Source organism: Girardinichthys multiradiatus, chromosome 22 (assembly GCF_021462225.1).
Source record: "Girardinichthys multiradiatus isolate DD_20200921_A chromosome 22, DD_fGirMul_XY1, whole genome shotgun sequence".
Classification (NCBI taxonomy): Eukaryota; Metazoa; Chordata; class Actinopteri; order Cyprinodontiformes; family Goodeidae; genus Girardinichthys; species Girardinichthys multiradiatus.
Genome location: NC_061814.1, coordinates 1,256,947 through 1,277,911, shown reverse-complemented (window position 1 = coordinate 1,277,911; position 20,965 = coordinate 1,256,947).

Sequence of the window (20,965 nt, the reverse complement as noted above, 5' to 3'; positions counted from 1 at the left end):
GTTGTCACCTGTCTAATCTCTTCACTCAGATCACAAACCTCCAACAGCTCCTCACTCACTGGAACCCATTCTGGAAACCGACCTTACACAGAACAGTCCGCATTCTTATTGTAACTTATTGTTACCAGAATCTTGACCTCACCCCAATTTTGTTTTTATGCTATTCCTTCTGTTTTCTGAAGTCAATGATGAGTAATTTTGTGTTTTTGGTGTTCAGTATCAGGTTGTTGTCAATCTCTGTACCTAGTCTCTGTAGGTGCTCTAATTGCCTCAAGTAATTAGCTCTACCACTGTTGTGTCATCATCAACTTTGATATTTTTGTTTGTTTTCTGGGATTGTAAACACTCAAGAAGGGGGCTCAGCACATACCCTTGGGGTGCTCCAGTGCTGAGTGACAGAGTGAATGTGGGATGGGGTCCTCATCTGACTGACTCTGAACGGTTCTTGAGGAAATCCTGAGTCCACACGGAGGTGTTGTGCTTGAGGCCAAGGTTAAAAATCTTGAATAATAGTCTGCAGGGTAAGATGGTGTTGGATGATCTACTGTAGTCTACAAACAGCCTTGCATGTGATCCTGGCTGTGAAATGCCCTGCAGATGGTGTCGTGGTGTTGATCTGTTTGGTCAGTAGGCAAAGTGGTGAAGACCCAGAGATGGTGGGAGATCTGCTTTAATGTGCCTCAGTACCAGTATTTCCAGGACACAGAATATTTTAGGCTTGATGTCAGTTATGTATCCATTGCAATTCAGTGTGGAAGTCAGATATTGATAGAAATGCATATACCATATATTATTTTACAGGGGGTTAGGAGGTTAACTCTTATTGGATCTAAAGAAACCTTCTCCAAGACCCACTAAATGAAGACCGATTAATGATCCTGAAAAACCAACCTTTAAGAAATACAGGGATACTGAAAAAGACTGTAGTGTGAGATTCTCAGCTCTGGAATGATTGTAAAGTGGAAAGAAATGGATACTTGCTTTTAAATAGTTTTACAGCTGAAAATCAAAAAAGTATTGTGTTAAGGAGGAAAGTTTTGTCTTGTAAGGGGGGATTACAGTATGAATAATGTTGGTCTAGGCGATAAAAACAGCAAAATCTATATACAGGTCCTTCTCAAAATATTAGCATATTGTGATAAAGTTCATTATTTTCCATAATGTCATGATGAAAATTTAACATTCATATATTTTAGATTCATTGCACACTAACTGAAATATTTCAGGTCTTTTATTGTCTTAATACAGATGATTTTGGCATACAGCTCATGAAAACCCAAAATTCCTATCTCACAAAATTAGCATATTTCATCCGACCAATAAAAGAAAAGTGTCTTTAATACAAAAAACGTCAACCTTTAAATAATCTTGTACAGTTATGCACTCAATACTTGGTCGGGAATCCTTTTGCAGAAATGATTGCTTCAATGCGGCGTGGCATGGAGGCAATCAGCCTGTGGCACTGCTGAGGTCTTATGGAGGCCCAGGATGCTTCGATAGCGGCCTTTAGCTCATCCAGAGTGTTGGGTCTTGAGTCTCTCAACGTTCTCTTCACAATATCCCACAGATTCTCTATGGGGTTCAGGTCAGGAGAGTTGGCGGGCCAATTGAGCACAGTGATACCATGGTCAGTAAACCATTTACCAGTGGTTTTGGCACTGTGAGCAGGTGCCAGGTCGTGCTGAAAAATGAAATCTTCATCTCCATAAAGCTTTTCAGCAGATGGAAGCATGAAGTGCTCCAAAATCTCCTGATAGCTAGCTGCATTGACCTTGCCCTTGATAAAACACAGTGGACCAACACCAGCAGCTGACACGGCACCCCAGACCATCACTGACTGTGGGTACTTGACACTGGACGTCTGGCATTTTGGCATTTCCTTCTCCCCAGTCTTCCTCCAGACTCTGGCACCTTGATTTCCGAATGACATGCAGAATTTGCTTTCATCCAAAAAAAGTACTTTGGACCACTGAGCAACAGTCCAGTGCAGCTTCTCTGTAGCCCAGGTCAGGCGCTTCTGCTGCTGTTTCTGGTTCAAAAGTGGCTTGACCTGGGGAATGCGGCATCTGTAGCCCATTTCCTGCACACGCCTGTGCACGGTGGCTCTGGATGTTTCTACTCCAGACTCAGTCCACTGCTTCTGCAGGTCCCCCAAGGTCTGGAATCGGCCCTTCTCCACAATCTTCCTCAGGGTCCAGTCAACTCTTCTCATTGTGCAGCGTTTTCTGCCACACTTTTTCCTTCCCACAGACTTCCCACTGAGGTGACTTGATACAGCACTCTGGGAACAGCCTATTCGTTCAGAAATTTCTTTCTGTGTCTTACCCTCTTGCATGAGGGTGTCAATAGTGGCCTTCTGGACAGCAGTCAGGTCGGCAGTCTTACCCATGATTGGGGTTTTGACTGATGAACCAGGCTGGGAGTTTTAAAGGCCTCAGGAATCTTTTGCAGGTGTTTAGAGTTAACTCGTTGATTCAGATTATTAGGTTCATAGCTCGTTTAGAGACCCTTTTAATGATATGCTAATTTTGTGAGATAGGAATTTTGGGTTTTCATGAGCTGTATGCCAAAATCATCCGTATCAAGACAATAAAAGACCTGAAATATTTCAGTTAGTGTGCAATGAATCTAAAATATATGAATGTTAAATTTTCATCATGACATTATGGAAAATAATGAACTTTATCACAATATGCTAATATTTTGAGAAGGACCTGTATGTCAGGATCTGGATTTTTGTCTGTTTTGGTGCTGTTACTTTGCTTAGCCCCTAGATGGCGCGGAACCTGGAGGAAAGGCGACAGGTGTTCACCATTTCCTTGATCACCTGCTGAGGAGTATTTAAGGAGGAGGCTGTCAACAACTCGTTGCCAGAGTGTTGTCCATTAGTGGTACAGCTCAAGCCACATTACCTTGTCTTGTCCTTGCCTGGAATTTCTAGTAACTTGATCTTGTTACCTTGCAGGAATACCTGAACCAGAACCTGACCTTGCCTTGTGGTGAACACTGCTAGGATTTACCTTTTCCTGTGGAAGAGCCATTCTTCTTCATGAATCAAGAACCGCACCTCTCAGACCTCGCTGGTTGGCAACCTCCTGGATTCCTCACTCCTCGCCGAGCCTACAAGAACCTCGTCCTCCCTCCTCCTTTTCCCACCGCACCAACTTCTGTATTCCTGGACCCATTAATCATTCTGGCACACATTACCTTCATCTTAATCAGTGTAAACAACATCTTGGTCTCTCCACTTTTCTCTCTCTGGCGGATCACTCCATAAACCAAGTAAGATTAAATCATATAGTAATAGTTCAAGAACCTGAGTTATCCTGCTCATCAACCTGTTTGTTTTTACAGTTGGTTTCCCGGTTCCTGTTTCCCTGTCCAGGTAACTTCACTGTAAATAAAACACATTACCGTAAATCTTTGTCTCCTGAGTTGCTTTTCTGCATGTGGGTCAGATCCGTAAGAACCATTATGACAATATAGACAAAAAGAACTAAATAATGACTACATGTTTTTTTTCCAATCTGAAAAATTATTGGAAAACAAAATAACAGAACTATTTATTGTTTACATTGTTGGGTTTATGATTATTGATTGATTAATCTTGATAAATAATTATAATTACAAGTCATAACCTGACAAAATCAACTTCCTAACCAAAATCCTCATTTATGAATCGAGATCAGAGATGTTTCTGGTTTTGTAATTGTGGCTCAACGCCTTTGACAATTACAACCGTTAAATACTCCGTAATAATTAATAACTATTGCCGGAGATGTCACTGTTTAATCGACCGTTTCTGCCAAAACGTGTGGAACGTTAACCTTATTTTGATTGACGAATCACTTTCGCACACAATGAACACAAAACGCTCTCTCTTTATCTATGTGAATATTTATTAATTTTAACCTACTCAACATGCAAAATTCTACAAACACAGGGGTAACACATCTAAATAAGCAAAATTCAACAAACGGTAGTGGGTATGTATTGAATCAACCAGCAGTTTATGGCACAACAGAGGAAGGAAGTGAGAATATGAAAAGTGGTGTGGTGGCGAGTGGTGGGGGGGTTGGAGCGCAGCTCCGACTGTCCTTTATGATCTTCTGATCATAAAACTTCCCCCCAACTCCTGAGCACAAAGGATTCTAACTTTTGGCGGCAAGCTAGCACAGTGAGATTGAAGACAAAGGGGAAATGGAGAATTTTACCATGAGGTCGTTTAACAGTTGACTCTCAGATAGTAAAAACAAGCAGCTCTAGGACTGCGGCGGATCCCGATATCAACATAACACATCAAAGTTTCAATAAGCAAGGTTACATGCACATATCATTCAGAAACCATGAGATCCTAACCAGCGATTCTGATCGCTTCTACAACCTCTGACCCTGCCCAGGCCTTCTAATAAAGAAATAAAAGATTAAATAAAAGACGGGTTTTACTTGTTGAAGCTTCCTTCGGGGCAGCGAGTGGGAGAAAAAAAAAAGGGGGGCTGAGTGTTGTTGCGCGTCCGCAGTTACACACCAAGAGAGCGGTCAGTCCTGTCCTTTGGTCTTTTTGACGAAAAGGAAAAATAGGATCTGACCATCAGCAGTCGACTAGGGATGAAACACGATGGCGGTTCGTTTCCTCGAACTCCGTGTTTTAGTTACGCGTTAACTCACGTCTTCGATCGGCAAAGTGAAATTCCTGGCCTTCCTAGTCCAGAAACCTCAGTTATGAATTGTTCGTTGGCCAACGAGAGAGAGAAATAACTGAAGTCCACGTGGGATCTCTGTTACTTCCAAGGACGCTCCAGTTGCGTGGCGACCCCGTCAAGATTGCCAGCTGGAAAGCGAGTTTTAAAATGTCTGCCTTCCTATATAGCGTCTTGTGACGTCAGACTTGAGACGCCCCGTCATAACAGTCGTGATGCTCGACGGGATATGGAGGTGCGCACTGTCCGGGATACAAAATGGCCACAAGCATCAGGAGGCCTGGTGTCTGTGCAAGTAGTCCAATATTCAGCAACAAGTGGTCCAACAACATGTAAATTATTGACTTTTTATCTGCCCTTCTTATGACTCTTGTAGCTGTCAAGCACCTAATTCCTGCTGGAGCCACGTTTTCACTTCTCAGGGGCATCCATCCATCCATCCATCCATCCATTCCATCCATCCATCCATCCATCCATCCATCCATCGTCTTTACCCATTTATCCTTGCAGGGGTAGCTGGCAACTGTGTAAAAGAAAAAGATATTTATAATGTGATCACTTGAACTTACTTTCTCAATTTCTTCAACATGATCAGATGAAGAGTCCTATACATCCCCCCCACAACATCTTACACATAGTCAAAAATGAGTGATGAGCCTTCAGTTTTTTTTTTTTGGTTTGTCACACTTTGGGGTTCTCTGTCTTTACAAAAATGTATAACTTGTAGAATAACATTCATTCATTTCAAAGAGGATTTATGACAAAAAGTTAAAAAATCATCCCCACATGTTCTATATCGAAGTAGAAATCAGCAAGATGACACACAACCCCGCAGGCATTCAATACATTTGTGTGCAATTCATTATAAGATAAAAATAATAATACACAACCCGACCAGCCTTCAAACCAATCATTTCTGTAGTAGAAAGCCTTTTCTTTGGATAAATCTAAATCTTCCGTATAAGGTTGCTTGTAATGTTCTTTAAAGCTCTGTGCATTGAAAACGGAACTTTGGAGAGAAACTCTTATATCTGACAAAATGCCTTTTATGGTCATACTCTTTCTGACTGCTATTTGTCGTATACCAAACACAGACAGGCTTGATATTTTGACAGAAACATCATTCCACCAATTAAATCCAAAGTAATGGTGAGACAGATTCACAGTCTTGTAAAGCCGTCTTTCAAGGTGCTGATGCAGAGAAACAACTCTGACTAGAAAGACAAGAGAGTTCACTTACAAATGTTGGTTTCTGTGTCTCGGTATGACAAACAATCACTGACATATAGCCAGAAATATGTGGAGAAGGATGTTTATGCATGGGGGTGACGGTCAGGGCCAAAAAAATTAAACATTTCAAGGAACACTGTTCAATGCAGTATCTGAAAATTGAAAGAGTGTGCAAATGCAAATCTACCAACACATGGCCATCCACCTAAATTGACAGGCGGAGCAAGGAGAATATTGCTCACAGAAGCAGCCAAGAGGCCTGTGGTGACTGTGGAGAACCTGCAGAGATCAACAGCTCAAGAATCAGGATGACAATTAGTCATGCACTCCCCAGATCAGGAGGAGTGGCAAGACACTATTGTTGAAAGAAAGCTATCAATCAAATATTTTGCCCCAGTCCAACTAGCAAACTAAATATGGAGGAAGGTGCCTTGACCCCATGATAGCAAAAAGGAAGTTTTTGGGCTGCCTGCAAATTGCTATGTGCTAATAAGCTGGTCAGAGATGTGGTAAAATGGGTGAAGATAAAATAGTGCAGTCCAGAAACAAACGTTGTAGAGGCTAAAGAGTTGAAACCTCCAGTAGGACAACAACCATAAGCATACAATCTAAGTTAAAATGAAAAGGTTTAACAACTCTTTTTCATGTTTTAGAATGGGCCATTCAAAGTCCTGACCTAAATCCAGTTTAGAAACTGTGGCACAATTTATCGGCTGCATTTGATACTATCAACCATGGAATTCTTTAGTCCATACTCTCTAGCAATCTGTCATTCAAATTATCATGGCTTGGTTACATTTCTGTAGGCTCAATACTGGGAGTACCTTTCTTTAACATGTTCACCAGCTCACTGGGCCTGATTATCCAATCACATGGCTTCTCATAGCACTGCTATGCTGACAAAATCCAGTTCTCAAAGGTCTGTCTTTGTTTTCCAAAAACGTATTGATCAAGATTATCTTTCAGCCATAAATTTAATATTGGCAGCCATAGTTTAGGTAATAAAATATAAGGTACAGTATATATTTTTTATACTTCTTCTAACAGATCTTTATCAGAAAGTTTATATTTATTTAGGATTTCCATGAAAACAGGGATTTTCCATTAGGTGATGTTAAAAGGTGCAATTAATTACCATTATGATGCCCATCATACAATGTGCAATGGGCTAGATATGTCGAAAGGGCATGATTAACTGTAAATTCTAGTGGTCTTGAAATGTTTTCAAATTTAACTCCCTCCAGCTTGCAGAAACCCTGTTTTAAGGAGAATGAATTAGACAAAATAGAAACTTTAAATTGTCTGTGTAGTGCTGTTAAATCTCTTACAGCACTTCTCCTTCATGCTGGTAAATTATTTAGAGCAGCTGATTTATCATACCCACCAACAACACGGATGTAATAGTTGTCTTAATGGGGTCTGTGCTGTGCAACACTTTCTTGGCCATGCTGGCTTTTAAAGCAGGAAGCTTTTAATGTACTCCAGCAGAGGAGATGCCATAGCACTCGGTGACTCTGGCCCAGATACAGTCACACAAGGTCTGTTTTTAGAAAATAAGCTATAAGTTGTTGTTGCACCTCGTTTAAAGCTGTTAATTTACATTTACAAATCAAATTTCCAAGTATCATTTTAGTTAAATTGGGAACATATAGAAATGGCCGGCTTTGGTGGTTGTTTTTACTTGCTGACTGTAGTGTTTTGGCCCCCATGCCAAGAAAAGTCCCGCAGAGTCTCAGAGCAATATAAGATGATAATAGGCCAATATGAAACCCCCATGTCCCAAAAGGAAAAAAAAAACAAGCTTAAAATCTAGCTTTAACCCATGAATGTTTGGACGTTGGTTCTGTTTTCAGAAGTTTCTTGGAATAACCAAAAAGAATAAGCTTCATAATTTAAATGTTGTTTTACAATATTCTTTAAATAAGAGTAATTTTAGCTGTTGTTTTTCTTGAAGGCAAGTTTGGATCTTTTAAAGATAGGTTTGTAAGGGCACTTTATATCCCTCATTAGGCAGATAGGCTCTGCCTTCAGCCCCTTTCAGATCATCACTGTAGTCCCCATTCTACATGTGGTGTTTTCACTTCACTATCAGCCAAAATGTCCCGATGCAGGTGGGTTGAAGCTTACTAACCATTATTATTAACATTAATATAACTATATGTTATCAATAAGAGTATGTGTCTGTATGTGCTGGTCTGAACATCATTTAACATGTTTTGAAGCTAATTACAACAGCTTACAGTATACTCGTGAAGTCTGAATGCGACGTGTATTGTGTTATTTCGCTCCCATTCCACACCTTTGTAGTTTTGGTTGCCTAGTACACATTGGAGCACTCTATCATTGCGCCAATCATAAGTCTATGGAATGGGGTCATGACGTCACACCACATTGCATTTCTCTGTTGCTGGCTACGCTAGATGTGACAACAGTGTAGGACAGGTCCTGTCCAGGCATGCATTCATATATGCTGAGGTTAAGATACCATTAACCAAACAACATTATAAATTAGATGCCAGAGATACAAAGGAAATACTGAAGATAACACATTTTTGACTTTATCTAAATATTTTGTTAGCAGCATTCATATTGAGCCACACCTTGTTAGCTGCACAGATACCCATATGTTGCTCCAATGTTACTGTGAGGAAATCACATCCCTCAACAAAAGTTTTACAAATGCCTGAACCTTGGCCATCTTATGTCCTCAAGGTGTTCTGAAACTGAGAGATTAATGTTCATAAAAATCATCTATGAGGTATCTAACCTAATTGTTTTGAATTTTCATGTCTATAAATGCTCTGTAAGCTCTCTGTAACTAGATATGGAATACACCAAAACCAAATAGCTGTATTTGATACTTTTTTGTGTGTTTTACTGTTTGTCTCCCTCATAGGGAAATTACCTATAAATAATGCTTTTACAAATGCCTTTTTGACCAAAAAGGTCACAAAGGCTGTTCGCCGACAAACTTGCTATGCTACTGAAGTTTTAAAGTGCGGGATAGACCAAGTATGTTGATGTCTCCTGTGCAGCTGTGTGAAGTTTTATACAAACTAGGAAAGTTGAAAATGTCTGAGTTTGTCAATTTTGATGCAAGTATCTTAAAAAAAGCAATTGTTTTATATTGATTATATCAAAATATAAATGATATTGACAACACTAACTACTACTACTAGTGCTACTCTATAGTGATGGGGACTCTGCCTCCCAGATCTTTTGGCTCAACTCACTTAAAATAGCTGGCTCTTTTGGCGCCCGAACGGCTCTTAAAATTTTTGTTGCTTGAATTACTTTATTGCCCACAGAAAGCACATACCCTGAATAGACCTGCTCCACACTGTCATACTCAGGGCAGGGCTGTGTTGTCGCATAGGCAACATAGACAATTGGCTAGGGCGGCAACTGCGGAAAAGGGCATTGCAAGAAATAATGTTTTCTTTTTTTTTTTTATATTAATTACAATTTGTTTCTGTGATGATAATTTTGTTGTACCTAGCACAGCAAAACCGCTGCAAACATTCCACACCATCCTAAAACATTCTGTAATGACAGACTTGTGTTCTAAAATTTCAAAGTCTGTAAACACAACTTAGATTAATAACCAAGAGGCCAATTTCCCAATCCACTGCGCCCTCCTGCGTCTAAAAGAATAACATTTTACAAAACCTAATTTATTTGTACCTGAAGATAATATAAAAAACAGAACTAAATAACAATTTCTGTCAAGGATCGAACACCCAGTATCCTGTGTGATAAGGAGGGACATAAACCACACTGCTGAAGAGAACAATATGATTTATCTAAATATTTGTGATCAACATCATGTTCGCCTCTGCTGTACAGTAACAGGTTAAGTGCAACAGTAAAATTCCTGACAGTACGGCATACGGTTGCCTTTGAAGGATTTCCTGTGTTATATCTTATACAAAAAGTTGCTGTTATCATAAAAACAAGGTGCAATCTTTGATTATTGAGATAAATTATTGACTGTGACAAAAAACAGCAACGCTAAAAATATATTTATCATAGATGCGAATCAGACTGAGGTGTGTCTCCAGGCTCCTCCGGAAAAGATCACGCCATTTCTGACAATTTCCTTGTTTAAGGTCTCAGCTAAAAAGTAGACCAAACCCAGGGTTAGTTTAGTAAACATTGCTACCGAGCAGGGTTGGTTCACGAAGTAAGTTGCAGGGGTAACTTGACTCAGGGTAACGGCTACTTGACTTTCTGAAACCGAAAACCCAGGGTATATCACGTTCTGGGTTTGGATCGCACCAAAGTGCAGATAAGATCTTGGCAGCCGCATGATGAGAGAAAGGCTTCTCTTTAATTAAAGGTCTCCAAAACGTAACATAATCCAGCATGTACAAACATGAGTCGAGCCAAAAACTTACATGTGTACATAGTTCTGTAACGTAGCAAAACTGAGCATAAACAGGGGTAGTGAACGAGGAATAGTGACGGAGGAACCAGCGGGGAACAAAGAACACAGACCAACTAATATACAGGGAGAAAAGAAAGGCAGGTAATCACAAGAACTAAGAATAGGTGTGGCAAGGAGACATGGAGGCATAAGGGACAGGTAGAACTAATTAACAATAAAGGAAACCATAGACCTAAGAACGGTTAACACAAACCAAGTCCAAGGGTGTCATACCATGACAGGGTATGCACATACTTACACTGGAACTTACTCTGAGTTATCACTAACCCTGCTTTTGAAACAGGGCCCTGGGGACAGATAAACCCATTTTCAGTGTGAATCCAGAGTTTCATAATCCATGCAACCAGCAGCTCACAATTATGGTAACACTGAACATTATTTTGAGTAGCAACATTGAACAGACCCCATCAATTGGTGTTGCAGCACTGGCCGCACCCATTGTCAAATAGCCATTGGGATTCAAATGTCATGAGCCTGGTGTTACATTTTAAAACACTTTCTGTGCTCCCCTGACTGGAATATGGGAGGTTAAAAAATCTACAGACTCATTGCATGTTTATATTTACTTTCCCTATATCTGTACATCCGCATTGCACTGGTTTCCTTAAGAAGAAACCTAAAACAAATCTATTTTATGCTGCCAGATACACTTAGTCCAACTTTGTTTACTGAATTTTAAACAATCTGACATGCAATTCCAGCTATTGCAGTAATAACAAACAGTGATTACATAGACGTTGTATGCCAGTTTCTCCCCAGTTCCCCGTCCCTGATTTACCCTTGTCTAGGTCCAAGCACGAGACAAACACTAAACAGGGAACCAGTCCCTAACACCACACAAGACACAAGACAAACACTAAACAGACCCCATCAATTGGTGTTGCAGCACTGGCCGCACCCATTGTCAAATAGCCATTGAGTATAACTGCCGGCCCTCCACCCCTCTGCTACTGCAAACAGAGACAACAACACACATATTGACCAATCACAAACAGTTTTGAAGAGAAAAAAGTGAGAGACAGAAAGAGAGAGAAGTGTTCACTTCAAAGAGCCAGCTCCAAGAGCCGTTTCTTCACTACCTACACTACAAATTCTACTGGTACTAGTAGTAGTAATGATAAGTAATGTAATAACAGCTTTGCTGAAGTTAAACTGACAATTGTTATGAATTTGCAATAATTCTGACACATTTTTTTCATTTCTACTATGCAGCTAGGGCTCTTTACTGTTTTTGTTTTTTAGCTTTAAAATTACAAAAATGCTTGACTTAGGCAAAACATCTCATAGACCCCTTACAATTTATAGCGGGGTTCATAGTGGTGGACTGCCTCCCAAAGTAGTTAAGAGGTGTAATATTGGTGGTTTGACCTAAACCCACATTCTGTGTGATGACCTCTCAGTTGATCGCAAGGACGTGTGTACATCATGGAAGGAAAGTACAGTCTAAAACGCACCAAACATTTGCAGAGTGAGAATGACATTACTTGTCAAATTTTCATTTATCTTCATTGCATCAATATTTTTGACCTTGAAAGCAAAACTTTCAGATCGTTCAGGATTTATGGTTTGCAAGGTTTCTATGTGGTCTGAAAAATAATATAAAGAAATTCATTATACATATGATTGGTATTTTCAGAAATAATTGTCTATCCCATCCATCCATTCATCTATCCATCAAGCCACCCTCTTCCTTCCTGTTTTGTTGCTGGTTAAATTTTTCATCCTATGACATTGAAGACATGTAACCCTATATATTCTTTTTTTTTCCATCTGGATCATTATTTAGAATACTATTGAAACCATTTTATCTCCTATGATAGTGACCTATCAATCCTGCTGTTTTTTCAGAGTTTGCTTGCTTTGTTGGGAGAGGAAAACCAAATTAATAGAGAAGCCCCGTCACTATAAACACGCAGAGGCTCTGAATCTCATACAGTGGGAGACCTCAGAGCAGCTGGTGATCTTTAAGGAGAAGCAGGCAGAGGTTTGAAGGGAAACAAAAATCCAGCCAGGATAAATAAAACTGAATAAAACCATGCTGGTCCTATCCTCTTCCAAATTTTCCCACATCTGTGGGATTTAGTCTAGTCAGGTGGGTGGGCAGCAATATTGCTGCAGGGATGGTCATTTTGACAAGAGGATTATCCACAAACTGCAGCCAACTTTTAAGCCTATTTCCCTTTCTTATCTTGGTTCTGTCCTAAAAAAGATAATCACATAATTAAATATTGATGATTTTTCAGATGAGGACAGTGAAAATCTGACCGAAATGATTAAACTAGTGTTTTTTGGATCATAGCCTGAAGCTAAAATGGGGATAAAGAGGGTGAACAAACAGCAGACCAAATAGTGGGAGAGAAGTGTCAGTGCCTTGAAAATATTTTACTTGTATTTGCATTTTTTTCACATATGGTCATGTTACAACCAAAAATGTAATTGTGACATCTTGGGATTGGTATGTGCTAGACCATCAAACAGTAGTAGATAATTGTGTAGTGGAAGGAGAATGAGAGGTAATTTTTAAAATCGCTTAATAATATAATCTGAAAAGTGTGTATTTGTATTCAGCCCAATTTAATATCTTTAATTTGAATCCAGAACAGTCAATTATCTTCAGAAGCCAGCTATTAAGTGCACAGAGAGTATCTGTGTGTAATTTATTTGCAGTATAAATCAAGTTGTTCAGTGAAGGCCTCAGAAGGTAGTTAGAGAACATTAGCAAACAAACAGCATCACAAAGACCAAGGAACACAGCAGACAAGGCAGTTATAGAGTTGGTAAGAGGTCTAAAGTTGGGTTAGGTTAGAAAATAATATCCCATGCTTTAAACATGTGTGTGACTGCTCCTCCCAAGTGCTCTCATGGTTTTGGCAGCTTCCTTAATTATCTTTTCAGTGTTTTTATGCATTTATACATATTTTGTGACTGCAGTAGTCTGCTACAGTCGGACCAAACAGCTGTCAGCCGCAAATGGAGGCAACAAAAGTTGGCATTTCATACCCTTGGAAATACAGAGAAAGCCATTGAGTGGTGAGTTCACCATCTCTGCAGCAGAGACGCAGAGGCCAGTGTCAGAGAAAACAAGAGGAAAGAGGAGAGGCCTCCATGGTAGGCTTAAAGCTAACCTCATAAGCCTAACATTCCAAGCCTCTTCCTGGCCAATGCCTGTGCTCTCAACAACAAGATTGAAGAGTTGTAGCTACTGCTGCAAACTGTCAGAATTACTGTGTGCCTGTTATAACAGAGAGGTGGTTGAACAAAAACACCCCAGACGTGTCTATCAACCTAGCAGGCCACACCGTCTTCAAGCAGACTGAACCACTCAATCCGGTAAGAGCAGAGGTGGACTTTATATTTTCATGAACAATTGGTGGTATGCAAACGCCACAGTAAAGATATTTATTGCTCACTGAAGATTAAATAACTGATGCTTCAGTGCAGACCCTTTTCTCTGCCCAGGGAATTCCCTTAAGTATTTATAATAGGTGTTTATGTTACACCTCAAGCTAACACCAGGCCAGCTGTGGAGCAGCTACATCACCATATCAGCCAACACTTAACAGCAAAACTAGACAGCATTATTATAGCAGTACTGGTCTTTAATAATGCTAAACTTAAGTTTGTTTTGCTCAAATGTTATCAGTATGTGAATTTTACAGCCAGAACACGTTACACTTGGATTTTTGTAATGTTCCACATACATACAAGGCTATCCCTCAGCCACATCTGGGACCCTCTAATCCCTGCCTACAAATCACTCAGCTGCTGGCATAAACCAATCATCAAAACAGTAAATGTTTGGAATGAGGAAGCCATCTCAGCCCTGCAGGACTGTTTTGAACACACAAACTGGGGAGTTTTCGCTGAGAACACAGACCCAGAAGAACACACCACTGCTGTCCTCTCATATGTTTAGTTTTGTGCACGAACCATAAGCAAATCTAAAACACCTAAAGTTTTCCCAAACCAAAAACCATAGTTTAGCATCAAACTTAAAACCCTGCTCAGACATACAGGCGTATAAATAAGTGCGCTTGAAGCTGGAGAAGGGATTCAGAGAGGCCAAAAGCAGGTTTAAGCAGCACATCAAGGTTTACAGTTCAAGAGTATGTGAATGTTATGAACCACAGCAAACAAAATCTACCTGCTGGTATCAAAGTAACAATGAACCTTGAACAAAGAAGAAACATATACCAAATGCATGTGTCAGTGGATTAAATAGTTGGCCAAATATAAGGACAGATTAAAGAGTATTCATCTCCCTCACCAGCTGCTCATGACCTTCTACAGGTCAGTAAAAGAGAGCCTCCTGGTGTACTGCTGTACTGTGTGGTTCTCTAGCTGCTCACAGAACAACCAGACGAACCTGCAACAGCTGGTGAGGGCAGCAGAATGTGTTATTAGATCACAGCTACCCTCTCTTACAGACATTTACACCTGCAGACTCCAGAAGAAAGCCAGGGTCAATACAACAGACTACACTTACCCCGGACACATTCCATCTGGAAAAAGGTTCAAGACTTTGAAAATCAAAACCAACAGATTCCAACGAACCACCCCTACCACTTGAAAACAACATATGTAGTTAATACCCTGAGTGCTGCTAACCTTTTTTTCTGTATTGTCTGTCCATCTCTGCCAGTTTGTTTATGTGTGTGTGTTTGTATGCGTGCGTGTATGTGTATGTGATATTTCCCCTGCCAAATGAGAACTACAAAGCTGTATTTCATTGCATTAAACAATGACAATAAAAACTCTATTCTATTCTAGTCTATTCTATAGCATAGCTGTATCATATTTAATGGAGTATGGTACAACTTGGACATGGCTACACCAACTGACAGGTAGGGAGAGCATTAATCACAGAAGTAGCTAAGAGACCTATGGTAACTGTGCAGGACGTCAGCCATAACACAATCCCATCTGCTGTTCGGCACGAGACATCTAAGGCATTTACTAAATCTGTAAGAGGGTGCTTTGATCAGATGAGATCAATACTAAACTTTCTGATACCCATGCAAAATGGAGGAAAACTAACACTGCATCACAGTGAACACACCATAGCCACAATGAAACATGGACTTTCAAAGAGGGTTGTCAAAATAATAATTCAATGTAAATGATACTGAAACAATAAATTATTTCAAAATTCTCATTTGCATCAAAAGCAATACAACTTGAGCAGTGTTTATCTCCCCAAATTAGCACACCGTTTTGTAAAGCAGAACTGCACACACACTATAACCCCTTCCCATAGAATTCCCATTTTCTCTATGCTGACAGATGATAGTAGACCTCTTTTAGGTATTGGTTTCTAAATTGTGCTGCAATTTAAGGGAAATTACAGGTCCTCCACAGAGTCTATTTATATTACATAGATATTTTATACAGGCCATGGTCCACCATCACCTTTCTATGTAAAAAACACAAACATTTACATCTCCCAGCTCACTGTTCATTAAAAAAATCGTTGAATGTTGAAATTCTATATTTTTAGCAATAAAACAATCCAATGTATGTGCATTAGGTTTTAATGATTTCGTGCCTTTTCCATCATTCCTTTGGTCCCATCATTACGTTAATATTGGCACTGCCCCACTTTACTATATTCTTTGTATATCATGTCCTGTTTGTAGGAAAGTGATGGGAATAACGGCATTAAAATAATCTGCATTACTAATGGCATTACTTTTTTCAGTAACGAGTAATCAAACGAATTACATTTTTCACCATTACAACGCTGTTAGTGTTACTGTTACCGACAATTAAATGGGGCGCGTTTTAAACTAAAGCTACTCATTGATTGAAGCTCTTGTCATCTGTTGGGGCTCACAGTCTCAGGAAGCTAAGCTTTTTGTTTGGTGAAGGGAGGGGTAAGCTTTCATTGCAAGTCAATTAGAGGCAGTGTTCAGTTTACACACAAACCAGAAACGCACATGGCAGTCCTGCTCGGGCAAACTAGTAGATGTAAGCTGCAACAATGGCGGGTCTGGAGGGAAAGATTGCGTTTCAAAGTGGAAGTACGTACACTACTTTATTCTTCTTCAGGTAAAAGGCAAAAACTTGTAAGTACTTGTCCCTGTAATTCCATTTATGCAATTGGCTTGTGAAACCTTAGAAAAAATCTAAAGTAATGCAATAGTTACTTTCCCTATTAACTAGTTACATTTATAGTGGAGTAACTTAGTTACTAATTCCGTTACTTTTTGGGAGAAGTAACTAGTAACTATAACTCATTACTTTGTTTAAGTAACATGCCCAACACTGGTTGGAAACTTTTTAAAACTACTCTATATAGCTTTGCTGCACACCGACGTATCATGTTTCCCCTCTGCCAAAATAGTGAAATGTCTCAGTATGCATTGTTGGTAGCGAATGACACAGCATATCTTGATTAACAAGTAAGTATTATCAAACAGTTGACCCAGCGTGAAACTGATCATTTAAGCAGAACTTGGTCAGAACCAATATAAGCCTACCCTGCTGTCACAAGTTAACCAGCCAGGAGCATATGATACAAAATGACGAGAAACACAGAAACTAAACAGGAGTAAATACATTTGCATGGATCAGATCCTTATTATGATATTAAAAACTATATTTCCCAGCTAATTGTACAGCCATATCCAAGCCACATTTTTCCATTAGGGTTAACCCAGATCCCCACAACATCATGTTGCAGAACAGGGTAGGTAGTTGATGGGAAGATGGGTGCAGCCAAAAACAGGGAAATCCTCGAAGAAAACCTGTCAGAGGCTTCAAAAGGCTTTAGACTCGGGCAGAGGTTCACCTTCAAGCAGTCCTATACCTATAAACAAACATCCAAAGCTACAACAGAATAGTTTAGAACAATGCTTATTCATGTGTCAGAATGACCCAGTCAAGGTTCAAGGTTATATCTAACTTTTGAATCTATGGTGTCTGTGGCATGGTAGACATTAAAACTGATGTTCTTAGATGCTGTCCAGTCTTGAGTTATTTGTTTGGCAAATAAAAGTGGGCAGAAATTTCAGTCTCCAGATGTGCAAAGCACATACTCCAAAATATATGAAACTGTAATTGCAAAGAATGAAGGTTCCACAATTATTGGCTCAAGGAGGTTTATCATAAATGAATGACACACTTTAAATATGTTATATGAAAAGTATTGAAAAGCTTGTATCCTTTTATTCAACTTCACACATACACACTATGTTGTGTTAGTCTATCACAGAAAAGTCCAGTAAATTATACTGAAGTTTTTGGCAGTGAAATAACAAAACCAAACGTTCAAGGAGTAGGATTTGTTTTGCAAGGAAAAGTAAATAAATATGAGGGGTCAACAGCATGAAAGAAACATGTCATTAAAAGTTACTGACTGCTCTCAAAATCAAATAATTAATTTACTATATTGGAGGCAATGGCTTTGCTCTGTTTCATATCCTATCATACATTTTTTACACAGAAGCAATACCACGATGGGACAATTGGCTTTTACCCCAGTGGATATACAAGACTTTTTGGTCCATTAAAGTGTATAAAGGTTTTGTGTATGAGAATCAGATATAGCTGTTTTTAGATGATGGTCCATCTTTTAGATGAAGTACAAAAATAAAAATAAGTTTCCCCACACACAGACATAAGATGATGACTTACAGTGCATGCAACTCTAAAACACAGTCAGAATAAGTCCATTTCCATCTGGTCATGTTTACTTTAGCAATGGGGAGTGTTAGCTTTTGCCAGAAGCTGAGGCAGAAGTGGGGAGTAATGGACGACAGAGGAACAGTGATAACCGAGGCATGGAGCAACAGATTGATGGAAAAGTGAATATTCCTTTGGTGGAAATCTTCAGATTACATGCCTTGTTAGATCTCATCGCCCCCAAAGGTATTTTTCACAGTGAGACTGTCTGTGTGGCTTCGTATCTCAGTTTGCATGAACTCAGCTGACTTAAGCAACAGACAGGTACCACTTGAGGATATATGGATGCATTCTAAATAAATTATGTGGTGTTTATTGCATTTGAGTGATCATTTCAATAACTTTGTAGCAACATCAAACCACTACGATATCTTTTTTTCTTCACACAAGGAAACATAAATTCAAATAGGAATTGTAAATATGAAAATAAATTCACAAAGTGTGTCAAGTGAATGGCAGTAAAAAATGAGAAGCTACAATACTGGCTGCACCAACACATTCTCACTCCCCATTGGGATTCAAATGTCATGAGCCTGGTGTTACATTTTAAAACACTTTCTGTGCTCCCCTGACTGGAATATGGGAGGTTAAAAAATCTACAGACTCATTGCATGTTTATATTTACTTTCCCTATATCTGTACATCCGCATTGCACTGGTTTCCTTAAGAAGAAACCTAAAACAAATCTATTTTATGCTGCCAGATACACTTAGTCCAACTTTGTTTACTGAATTTTAAACAATCTGACATGTAATTCCAGCTGTTGCAGTAATAACAAACAGTGATTACATAGACGTTGTATGCCAGTTTCTCCCCAGTTCCCCGTCCCTGATTTACCCTTGTCTAGGTCCAAGCACGAGACAAACACTAAACAGGGAACCAGTCCCTATTGTTAACCAGTGCATTGTACAAAATTGATATGCACTTCTTTGGTTGTGGGTCTGTTACCAGGAGAGTATCCATGGGAGTTGATTAGGGAAGTTGGGAAAAAGCTTTTTAACAACATTTCTGGCCTGAAAGAAACAAAAAAAAATGTGAGTTAGGGAGTTGATATTTGGATGAAAGTTCAGAGAAGGAAAAAAAAGACAATTTTGTTATAAAGGTCCTTAACTTTCTTAATCTCCTTGCTATGCCATGTGTTGAAGACTGAATCAGTAACTGAGGTTGCAGTTTTTAAATAAAGATGTTTGTGACGAGGGCCCATGCAGACCAAAATGCTTCCTGAATTGGCTCCAGATACACATTGTCCACATGACTATGGATGGCAGATACATTTAGACATTTTATTTTCACCACTACCTATGACTTTGTACCCAAAAGACTCTTAAAGGGGCGAAGCCTGCTTCAGTTGTAAAGCTGACATAGAACTGCAAAGTTATTTAGAACGTACTTTTCTGTTATAATGTGTGTGTTTGGAGTTTTGAGTTTGAGTTCTATTTACTTTCTCTGCACTGCCATGTTCCTCATTTTCTTTTTTTCAGTTCATTCATGTTTATTAGGTTCATTCTGGTGTTGAGGTGTTTGTTTCTTCCCTAGATTCTTACTGTATGTTAGATGTTATAGTTTGTATTTTCTTATAGATCTGTTTTCTCCCTGTTTATGTTCTTTTAGTAGTCTCATTGTTTACTAATTTCTGTTCACTTAGATGTTTTCTGTTACCTCCCTGCACTTCCTGCTCGCTCAGTTGCCTTCAGTCTTTCTCCTCAACCAGCTGCTTATGATTCCCTTCTGATTAGCTCCCTTGGTTCATTGGTCCACTCTCCACTCTCCCTCAGCATTTATACTTTCTGGTTGTTATTGCTCTCCACTGGTTCCTCCTGTAAGCTACTCTCACTACTACCCATCCCATGTCTGTTACCCAGTCCATATAAGTCTTGTCCTGTTCATTATATTATTGTAATAGAAGAAGGCACTCAACTCACCAAAATGCTTCTTAGCGTTGTTCTGCATGTTGTTTTTGACAAAAACACAGCATTACATGACACTTTTCACAGTTATTACATTTCATGAGAAACCGACCCCAGGGTCGTTTTTAGGGTCTCAAAATATTTGGGGCTTTTGCCCAAATCCAAAATATTTAGATTTCAATAAGACAATTTATAGGTAATTTTAAATCAAAATAATATAGGACATATTGTACCAGTTCTCTGTCTTGGCTGGTTTTAGACTGAATGTAAATTATTGTGAATCAAACAAAAAAGGTTTACAATTATTTTACTTTTTATTTTTATCAGAAGCTGAATGAAGGACAAGGAGAAACGGCATTTAGACCTGATGAAAAACCATTTTGCTGAAGCAAATAATGACACATTTTGAGGTATTTCAAAAAGAACTTAATCTAACGTTTTGCTGACAAAAGTTTTTCTTAAACTCAGAGATGTTTACTATGGACCAGATAAATGTGCTTCTTTTGTCATCTACGTAAATTACCTTTTTTAAACGTTACATTTTCATCAAAGTGTTCCACTCCTGAGGCTCCATTCTCTTTATTCTTATATTTCAAAAAAGGAAACTGGTATAAAGTTGATTTTTGCTAAATCTTAGTCAAATGGTAATAATCCTAAAACACATTTATTTTACTATGCCAAGAGCTTTCAAAACATTTTTTAAAATTGTTCCTTCCTTTATGAATTTTCGTTGTCCGATGAGCTAACCCCTCCCTTCTACTTCCCCATGTCTAAAGGGATTGCTCAATCCAGCTCTCCATCTAACGGGTCCGGACTTCCCTAAACCTGAAAGATCTTACTAAGCAGGTTTACTGAAAGTTCTGTTTAAGCTGGTGTCGGGAAATTACTCTTATTAATGCAGTTGATCAGCTGGTCCTCTGGTCCTCTGATTCATCTGTAGCGTCTCTCCGATCTTGTTCGCTGGTCTTCTGCAAGGAAAACAACCAACTAGTTCCTCT